General features: G+C 46.2%; 1 pseudogene; it reads left to right on the top strand.

Moving 5' to 3' along the window:
- Positions 1–3,647: 3,647 nt before the first annotated feature.
- On the top strand, positions 3,648–4,097 carry LOC123326380 (annotated as a pseudogene).
- Positions 4,098–11,135: the final 7,038 nt, after the last annotated feature.

The raw sequence follows: 11,135 nt of genomic DNA on the forward strand, positions 1-11,135 counted from the left end.
CTAATATTTTAGATTAGTCTGTGTTCCCATTGTTTCCAGAGAAGAAAAAGCACTGAGGTATGTTTGCAAGGTATGTGTTCAGCAGCTTTGAGTTGTGCAGTCCTGTGGATCATTCAACTAGTGAATTTCCTGCTTTGAACAGTTAAATTTATCTTCACTGTGTGGTTTGCAGGTCTAAAGTGCTAGCAAGATTGATCAGAAAAAATATATATATATGTATATATATTATATAGCTATAGTACAGAATATCTAGAAATTGTAGTGAGATTTGATAAACTATAATCAGGGATATTTCAAATATTTAGAGTATTTGAGGATGTTTTGGCAGGAATAAAACAAATCGATGGAGTGCAAGGAAGCCGATGTGCTATCTGTGAGAGACGCTGACAGCCACTTGCCCAGAGACACAGGTTGGACTAACACAAAGGCAGTGTGTCCCTGATGCTTCTGCATCCCAAGAGGAAAGGGAACATGTGGAAGGTGTCTATGTGGAGACCTTTGTCTGAGCCCCTATTGGGTTTGTTGCCCCTTCCCTTCTCCGGTGGCCCAGCCTGTCAGGCCTGCACAGGCAAATGGGGAGTGCAACGTCACCTATCTGAAATCTTCAGGGATAAAGACATTCTCTAGCAGGAGATGTGACCCAGACACCTGCAGGGGGCCCCATAAAATGGAGAAGGCTGGCAAATCTAATCAAACTTACTTTGGTCCTGTATTTCTTCTCATGCTGTTGTATGACGTCAACATTCACTAGGATGCCAGCTACCTGTATATAATCCAGGCAAAGGAGGTGCAGGGAGACTGTATTGTAATGGGTCTGTAGCTGTTGTGAGGATGAGAAAAGCCAGCTCTAACCATGGGGAGAAGGAGACCAGCTTGAGTCGGCCGAGCGAGGGCGGCCTGAGCTCCTGCACACCTGTGAGCAACAGGTTCCAGGTGTGGAACTCGGGGCTTCACCCCCAAAGGCACGTGATGGCTTCTGTGCAGTTGTCCTCCTTGGCAAATGCCATGGAAGGTTCATGATGTGGTGCAGGGGCCCCTCCAGGGTCAGGATGGGACCCTGGGACACCTTGTGGAGAAGCAGCCCAGTTGAGGGAGCACAGCCCCTTGAGAGAGCCCAGCTAGACCGAATTTGTACTCCAGTGTCCTTTGAGCCACTAAGGGTTGGGTGGTTTGCTGGGCAACCACAGGTAGCTCCCACGGGCTCCTTGCCCCGTCCTGGAGAGCAGCTTGCACCGAGGGCTCAGTCCCATGCCCCATTGCTGGCGTGGCCCCTCCTGGCCTGCCTCCCCAGAGAACAGTCTGAAATGCCCCTTGATCCTTTGCAGCACGCAGAGACCCTGCTGTAGAGAGCTGACCAGGTTTCTCAGCCTCTCAGCCTTGGGAGCGTGACTTCACCCCTCGACCTCCTAGGCTGCCTGCCTCGGGAAATCCATATTCGCCAGAGCCTGTGAACTCCTTCCATGAGCCTTCAATACCATGAGCCTTCAACTCCCACCATGAGCCTTCAATAGTAATAAACTGCCCCATTCCACACGAGGGGCTTTGGTGCTCCCTCAAATTATAGCTGTCTTTGTGTGTTAACCCACTGCATGCCCCATCCCACGAAGCAGTGGCCTCTCAGAGAAGTGGCTGAGAGGGGAACCCAGAAGAGGCTTACATCTGGGGTCTTCGATCCATCGGATGGGGAGCTCCCTGCCTGAGAACAGCACAGGCAGTTGGCAGGAAGTGAAGTTTCATCTCAGTTGGGCAGACGCCATCTTGGCATCAATGGCCAGTAGAAGACACGTAGCGCAGTGGGGAATGCTGAGGGCTCTGATGTCCAGTGGCCTGGGTTTAAATCCCGGCTCTACTGGGTAATAGCTTTGTGAGCTGAGTGCAGTTTTCTTATTCTCTATATGCCCCAGTTCCTTCATATGTTCCTACTAGGGTTACAGTGAGGATTTGGTAAGTCCACATGTGCACAATCTTGCCAATGTCCACAACAGTAGGCATTGAAAGCCCAGAGCTCATTGAAAGCCCAGAGCTCATTACTGGAGTTTGGGGGCTGTGTCCTCTCTGTTGAGGTGTACTCTGCTGCAATCTGAAAGTCCCGGTGAGGCTGAAGACAGCTGGGCTTCTCCCCAACCCAAGAGGGAGCCACACTGGGCTCCTGCACTTCCTGTTTGTTCAGAAAGCATGGCCTTCGAGAGCACTGCAGGCATGTATTTGCACCCTGATCTGTAGAGGGAACCCCAGTTATATCATTATGATTGTGAACCAGTGACTGTCCTGTCCAGGTCAATCATTCAAGGCAAGCCTAAATGTAAACTTTTCATCTCATTGTTTTCTGGGAGGCATATTACAGAAATACTGAGTTTTTAAATGTTTCCTCCGACCAGTTAATTTTGCTCATTGCACTTCTTTCATTTCTATTTTTCTGTCTGAATTAGTGGTCTGGGTGACCACTAATGGAGAATGAAGGTGACCGTGCATCCTGTCCCCCAGGCTCTCTCAAGCAGATGGAGGCCGCCTGTTGGGTCTGTGGCCAGTGCAGACACAGACATGGCGGCACTGGGGGTCCAGTCACGGCCATGCAGCCCATACAGTTCTGTGCCTTTGTACCCAGCAGCAACCTGTGGTCCCAACGTCATCAAACCCTCTTGTAAGAGGTACTCCCTGGTTAATAACAGTATATCAGTGAAACTACTGCTAATTTCAACCTCCCCAAGACTGTAACCTGGAAACAATGACCAGTTGACCTTCCATCTCTTTCCAAGTGAAAATAAGTGTTCATAATAAATATTTGAGCAAACAGAGAGAGCTTCTGCCTACGTGCATGTGTGTGTGTGTGTGTGTGTGTGTGCTTCTCAAAGGAATTTGCCAACCAATATGGACAAGAGTAACTGGAGGAGTGACGTGTTATATAGACCATGGTTCCTGAACCATGCATCAAGTTCCAACAGCATTTTCCAGGATGGGCCACTGAACCACTTACTTTCAGACACGTTCCTCATATTTTCCCACATGCCCTCCTTTGAAGACCTATGAATTGAGAATGAAAGCCAAACCAGACAACAACAACAGTAGCAGACAGGTCTTATGTAAATACCCACGGGCTTTGTTCTGCAGGACAATGTCTATGCTCTGATATTAATAAATCCTAATTTTTGATATTTGTTCCTATCATGAATTCCCTCCTATTGTTATTTCCCAGAATTAAAGGTGCTATTATTATTATTTATGCTTCAGACTCAATTAGAAAGAGAGCTCTTTGGGCGATAGCGTTCGGGGCATGTTGTCAGAAGATTCAGGATTTTAATGGATGGACATGCAGTGGGAGTTAGCATGCATATCCTGCCAAGGAGGATGGGAAGGTCATTCATTGGAGAGATGATAAATCACACAAAAAGGAAATGAGACATGTCATAAACTTCACGCCAGAGGGCGTCCAAATTAGTGCCCAGGTACTTAAGTTTATTAGTACTCCAGGAACAATAAGATAATGCTATTGTTCTTTCAGATGTAACTGTTTGGTTGTTTGTAAGAAGACCTTGTAAAAATTCTGTCCATCTCTTTGGCCAGCAACCATCCTGTCACACTTTGCTCTGCATCCCCAGGATTGACCCATCTCTTCCTTTTGCTCAACGTCAGGTTGAGGCACTGCCAAGATGTAGATTTTCACGTTAACCCTAACAGGGAAGACCATCACTCTAGAGGTGGAATTCTCAGTACAAGAGAAAAAGTAGAAACCAAGATCCAGGACGAGGAAGGGATTCCCCCTGATCAGCAGAGTCTGATCTTTGCTGGCAGACAACTGGAAGATGGCCATTGTCTGGTGACAGCTTTCAAAGGAGTCCACTCTTCATCCTGTGTCGAGAGCTTGTGGTAGAGCTGAGAAAAGGAAGAAATCTTAAACCACTCCCAAGAAGACAAGCATAAGGCAGAGGGGCTGTCCTCAAATACTGTAGGATGCAGAGAATGGCAGAATGAGTCGCTTTTGTTGTGACTGCCCTTCAAATGATTGTGGTGGTGGAAATTTTATGACCAGCCACTTTGACAGACATTATTGTGAGGAACATTGCCTGACCCATTGCATCCACAAAGCAGAAGACAAGTGATTATATATGGATTAATGAGCGACATGAACTAAAAAATTCCAAAAAAAATCTGTCTGTGTTTATTATCTTCCTTATGAAGTAGGTAGAGAGGAGGGTACACGTGGTGACTGCTAAAGACTATAGACTCTTCTTTTAGAACTTGTGTCCACAAGGGGACCTTGGGAACTGTCTCTTTGCCTCAAGGTAGGGCTTTTTTGCAATCATCATGGCAGATCACCTTTGAGGCCGGGCAGGGGTGCGGAGGCAGGAGCAGCATCTCTAACCAGAGGCACAGCCCTTCCCCAGGTGCACAGCAAGCTTTAGTCACTGGTAGGAAATGTGTCTTCTCCTGAACTTGAAAGGTCAGGTGAACCTTCAGGCTACTATCTACCATCTCTTTTTCCCCATTTCTTCTGAGCCCAGCTGGCCAGGGCTGAAAAACTGACTTGCCCTCCCAGGAACCCTCAGGCTGGAGCCCAACAGCCAAGATGGACCAGGAGTCAAGATCTCAGTCCCAACGATGGTGCAAATGAGAAAAAATGCCTCCCCACTGCAAACCATGGCCTCTGACAGCCTCGCACTATATTAAAGACACAGATCCATTTTATAGAAGAAAAACACCTTTAACTTGTTTAAGCCAACATTTTTAAATTAATTTTTGCCATAGACCTGTATTCCAGAAACGCCTCTTGTGCTCACAACTGAGTTTATTCTCATTCCCAAACACGTTTCAACCTTTCTGCGTCTACTTTCCTGTATCCTCCATCTTCATATTTCTTCTTACAAATCTGTCCACTGTCTGAGGTCAACCTGCACAGATACATTGCTTTCCCGCAATTGCATCACATCTATAGGGTGTTTAGGACTTCTTCATGGGTGTCTAGCTTCTGTGCCACCTCAACATGACATCCGCTTGACTGCAGAGACAACAATCACACTGACCTTGTCCAAGCCCCCCCTCCGCCTCTTCCTTCCCATTATCTGCACTAGTTCTCTGAATCCTGAAGGCAGAGCTTCTGTTTTGCTGTGGTGTGTTCATCCTGATAAGAATGCCCCATCATGCTGAGTTCAGAGCTTCTTATTTTGATAGGTAAATAGCCTAGATTCACAGATTCTTATGATGAAGGTTAGAGAATAAAGGAACGAATCTCATCTCCTTCAGGTCACATGTGTACTTTTGTATTGGGGTCTACACACTTCCTTTTTACCTTCGCAAACACGGCATGTCATCATTTCTGACTTGGCCTCGAGCTCTTTCCCATGTTCTCGATTCCAATATGTGGTCCTCTTCAACCTTGAAGTGTTAATACAAAACTTATGGAACTTTTCCTTATTAACAGAGAAATCAGCTCATTTTTGGTCTTTCCAAATGCTTCTTTATTCCATCTGGTCACATATTTCAAGACCCCTTCTTCACAAATACACACCACATTTATAATGCAATTTAACCAGAGGCGGGAAGAAAGGTAAGCCAACAAACAAGGCAACAGAACTTTTCCAATGATTTCAAAAGAAGGAAAGGAAGTAAACAACAAGGACTTGATGATTTCTCATCCTGTTTATAGGGTATCCGGGCTGTTTTTAAGGAGAACATTGCACTGCATTTATGATTGTATAAATTATGGTTGAAGGCGGCTTTTTGTTCCCTGTGGTTACTGCAGCTGTGTGACTATGTTGGGAGAAATTTGATATACTATTGACATTATTTTATGAAAGCCCCGTCAGGTTTTATTTGCACAAATGATAGCTGAGAGACCCAAGTGGCTGTCACTTTCTGCAGAGAACATCAAAGGAAATAAACAGATGGGGGTGAAAAAGACCAATCTTGGGCCAGAACCTAAAAAAGTGGAGGGAAGAGAAAAGTGATGCTAATTTCTGCCGTGTACAAATACTGCCTAATGAGAGCTTCATTCACCCTCATCAAACGCGGCTAAAGACTAGTTGGTTACAACCACCACCATTTTCAGGCTAGCCGTTATGGAAACATCTGTAGAATCATCTTCAGTGCATCTGATTTCTTTTTAATCCCATGTTTGCAAAAGTGAGTTGTTTTTCCTTCGGTTCTGAACTGATCTGACTGCTCTGGGATCTACACACGTGCTCTGAAAGGGGCAAAAGGGAATATTTTAGAAATAGGATAATTAGCAGTTCTGGGCACAGTTGCGGATTCCAGAAGTAGAGATAACCGCATTACCCCCTCTGTGACAGGAGGTGTCCCATCGCTAACCCCGGGAAGTCCCTTCTGTCCCAAGTATTCAACGCTCTCTGACACCTGGCCTCAACCCTTACCACTTGCTATTTCTGCCAACACATCACATTCGTCCATTCTTCTCAGGACACCCCCCAGCTGCCAGCCCCCTCTGATTAATGTCCATTTCTGCCACCCTGTCTTTACGCAACCGGGGCTGAGAACAGTGTTCCCACTGTGCGAGGCACTTCCTGCAAATTTCACCCATCCTTCAGATGGGGTCCTGGAAACTTCCAGAATTCTCCCCATCTGGTGTATTTGTCCCCTCGCCATTGTCATCTTCATGATCATCTTCATCAACAAAACGATGACAACTGGGGGAATTCACTTTCAATGTCCTCATATTGCTACCCCAAACCGTAGAAAAGCTGAGGTGAAAAATCTCATTTTTTTGTGGGGGCTGGAACTTATGAAGTTTAGATGACCCCCTTAAGAAGAAGAGATCAAGTTATACACACAAAAATCTTAGGTAAAGAAATAAACACGAATTTAGATGAGGAAAGACATCACAATGAATCACAAATTTTAAGAAGCTTGCGAATAGTGTAAATATCCCCAAATCCCGGCAAACAACATACTGTTTTCATTAATAAACTACTTGAAACATTTGATACTTTTCTTCATTGTGCTCCCTACTCTTTGTCCAAAGGAAGGCAATGCCTTTGTTCATAGGCAATTATTTGGAACATAGTTTTGTTGTTGTTGTTTTAGGTAGAATAAAAGATAATTCAGTCTTCTTCTAGTATGGTCGATCAAAAAAATATTAATGATAGTTTGGAATTTCCTTGTTGGCAAGGTTGCGTAAAATTGTACTGTTGTGTTAAATTAGGAACAGCCTCCATCAGGCTTCTCTGGTGTATGACCTCTGAGACTTGGGAGAAATTCTTAAGCACTAGAATCCATACTTGTATTTTGGAAACCTTGTTCCCCATCCTTTACCACACTCGCATGCTGCCAGGCACCGGGAATGAATGAATGGCCCTGCCCGCCCCCCACCATGCCCGGTGAATCCACCGAGAGGTGGGGGGATGGTCCTGGAACGCACCCCAATTCCAGGTCAACCAGCAGAGACCTAAGTCCGCAGGAGTGTAACGCCAAACCCCAAAACCAATAAACCCAGACTCCTGCATCCCCAAGTAAGTGTTCCTTGGCAGGGCCCCAAATGCCCAAACCTACTGTAACTGCATGCTACACCCACCTGCCAGGGGTGTGAAGGACAGCAATCTTAAGGAGTTGCAGCTAAAATGTTTTACTTGTGCAAATATCCAGGTATACTTGTGAGCAACCACTCTGGCCAAGCCCAGGGCCTGCAAAGAGGCAGCGGCAAGGGAGAGGTGCCCAGAAGCCTAGGCATCACAGTCAGGTCAGTAAATCCACCATGGGAGCGTGGGAGCTTCTCCCCCTCACCTGTGCAGAAGAATGTTGGATGGATTGTCTTGCAGCCCCAGGGCCCACCCTGCTGGCAGAGCCCCCCCCCGGACCCTCACTTCCCAGGTGGCCACAGGTAACGTGACTCACGGTCTGCAGCCTGTCTCCGTGACCTCCTTTTCGCTCCCTGTCTCCCCCCGCGTCCCGGGCAGTGAGTTCATTTCCCCTGTGTGGCTGGCCAGCCCTGCTTCTCTCGGGGGCTACGGGGGCACCTTCTTAGCCATTCTCTGTTCAGTGGGGATTCCAGATCGAGCACCTTCTATACTGTCTTATAAAGCCAGTTTTACATTTGCCTATTGATAACTCTGTGTGACTTACTTTTTTTTTTTTTTAAAGATTTTATTTATTTATTTGACAGAGAGAGACACAGCGAGAGAGGGAACACAAGCAGGGGGAGTGGAAGAGGGAGGAGCAGGCTTCCCTGATGCGGGGCTCGATCCCAGGACCCTGGGGATCATGACCTGAGCCGAAGGCAGACGCTTAACGACTGAGCCACCCAGGCACCCTTTTAATGAAGATGCTTAAAAGGAAAAGAAAATGGGTAGGTGGTATCATTTCTTCCTAAGCACCTACCCTGCCCCTAGCTGTCTGCATCTCTTGAGATGCACGGGAATGCTGTGCCCCCAGCCACAGCCCTGAGACCGCATCCCGGCAGGACAGGGGATCCTATCAAACCTGTACTTCCCAGCTGGTAACAATTTGAACACCTGGAAACACTTATTAGCAGATAACTGTACTCGAGGTTGTCAATTAAAATATGTTACCTTATTCTACAGTGCCAATTCCTGCTTCACTAAAGCCCAAACATTGCTACGTCTGTGGGATCTTGGGTTTTTTTTGAATATCCATAAATGATTATTAATTGGTTGTTTCTGTTGTGACAACATTTCTATTTTACTTTTATAAGACATTGGTGTATTTTTTTCTAAAATCATAACAGTCTCAGACAAAAGTGCCAGGCGGCAAAATTAACTTCCGTGCAGGGGAGAGTTCATTAGCTGGCAGAGGGAATCTGGTGTGTTTGTGTGTCTGCATCCCCTTGAAAGGAGCAAGTGAAGCAGATTTCAGTCTTTCTCACAGTTCTTTGTAATGCTAAAGCAATCTAAAATGTGCTGTGTACAAGTCATCATGAAATATTTGATAAAACGAATAGCTCTATTGGTCATAAGGTGCTTCTAATTAATAATAGAACAGAGTTAATCCTTACACACTTGGAAACCCATTTTAAATTTGATCCATTTAAATTCTACACCATTATTTTTGTAGGTAGACAGGAAGAGCAAGCACATCACTTTGTCCAAGGATTTAAGACTTCTTTAAATTGCAGTTACTATCATTTCTTGATTTGGAGATACCAATTACAGGACAAGAAAGTAAGTTTATAAATGTTGCTCTTTTCAAGGAGGAGCCTAGTTTCAACTGCAGGGAAGAAGTTCCCCAGCAAAAAAGGAAATCCAGCTAAGGCGCCGTCATGGATCAACAGCTTGTTGAAACAAGTGTGTCAAATACAGATTTCTGGGGAGAAAAATAAGAAAAAAAGAGGGTGGTAGTTAGTATTTGAGCAATTTCACGCATGAGATTGAGATTTTCAACCTCTATTTTCAACTTTCCCTAATTCAATTTTGCATGTCTTATCCTAAGAAATAATTTTTTTAAGTATTTTATTTATTTATTAATGAGAGAGAGAGAGGCTGAGGGAGAAGCAGGCTCCCCACTGAGCAGGGAGCTCGAGATGTGGGACTCGATCCCAGGACTCTGGGATCATGACCTGAGCCAAAGGCAGACGATTAACCGACTGAGCCACCCAGGCGCCCTTATCCTAAGATATTATATATAAAACAAATACGTTATTGCTATGATCACTGATGTATGATCAGGTTTATTCAAGGACAGGAGGGAAACTTCACGGGAATATGAGCAAATTCTTGACATAAGGTGACTCCTCTCTAGTAAATAAAGTAAGGAATGCACAAACTCTACATTACGAAGCAAAATGTAATTCTCTGGGTGTGTAACACGCTGAGAGTCACAACCGAGCAGAGTGCAGTGTTGGAGGTCACCCACTTGAAGAAATCACAAAAGGGCCTCGTGGAAGCGGCGACTGAGAGCCGGGCCTGGGAACTCTGGAACTGAGAGAAGGGGAGAAGCGGGAGAGCAACAGAGGAGAGGCGCTCGCTGTCCAGAAAGGGAAACCGAGTCAGCAAAGCATGACCTGAGCCACGGGCGCTACAGGAGCCAGGCTTTCTAGAATCAAATAAAGAGGGGCGCCTGGGTGGCTCAGTTGGTTAAGCGACTGCCTTCGGCTCAGGTCATGATCCTGGAGTCCCTGGATCGAGTCCCGCATCGGGCTCCCTGCTCGGCAGGGAGTCTGCTTCTCCCTGTGACCCTCCCCCCTCTCCTGTGCTCTCTGTCTCTCTCATTCTCTCTGTCTCAGATAAATAAATAAAAAAATCTTTAAAAAAAAAAAAAAAAAAAAAGAATCAAATAAAGAGGACAAGGATCAAGTGCTGACGTCCCATGGGTGTTGGGGGACAAGGGCTGAGAAGCATCGTTGCATTTAGTAGAGATGATCCAGATGAGAGCCTGGATTCGGTGGCATTTTAAAGATCATTGGCCTTAATTCCATCTGAGATGACAGCCCGTCCACCCTCTGTCTAGTCTCTGCTAAAAATCACCTGTTACATACTGGGCTCTTCGCCACTGTGCTCCTCAATGCTGGGGTCACAGGGAACTTGACTGCATTCTATTTCTTTCTTTCTTTTTTTTAAGATTTTATTTATTTATTTGACAGAGAGAGACACAGCGAGAGAGGGAACACAAGCAGGGGGGAGTGGGAGAGGGAGAAGCAGGCTTCCCGCGGAGCAGGGAGCCCGATGTGGGGCTCGATCCCAGAACCCTGGGATCATGACCTGAGCCGAAGGCAGACGCTTAACGACTGAGCCACCCAGGCGCAACCCCCCTTTTTTAAAAGATTTTATTTATTTATTTGACAGAGAGAGACACAGAGAGAGAGGGAACACAAGCAGGGGGAGCGGGAGAGGGAGAAGCAGGCTTCCCGCTGAGCAGGGAGCCCGATGCGGGGCTCGATCCCAGGACGCTGGGATCATGACCTGAGCAGAAGGCAGACCCTTAATGACTGAGCCATCCAGGTGCCCCTGAATTCTATTTCTTTTTTTTTTTTTTTTCTTTAAAGATTTTATTTATTTATTTGAGAGAGAGAGAATGAGAGACAGAGAGCCTGAGAGGGAAGAGGGTCAGAGGGAGAAGCAGACCCCCTGCCGAGCAGGGAGCCCGATGCGGGACTCGATCCAGGGACTCCAGGATCATGACCTGAGCCGAAGGCAGTCGCTTAACCAACTGAGCCACCCAGGCGCCCCCCTGAA

The sequence above is a fragment of the Neomonachus schauinslandi genome, chromosome 12, assembly GCF_002201575.2.
Source record: "Neomonachus schauinslandi chromosome 12, ASM220157v2, whole genome shotgun sequence".
Lineage (NCBI taxonomy): Eukaryota > Metazoa > Chordata > Mammalia > Carnivora > Phocidae > Neomonachus > Neomonachus schauinslandi.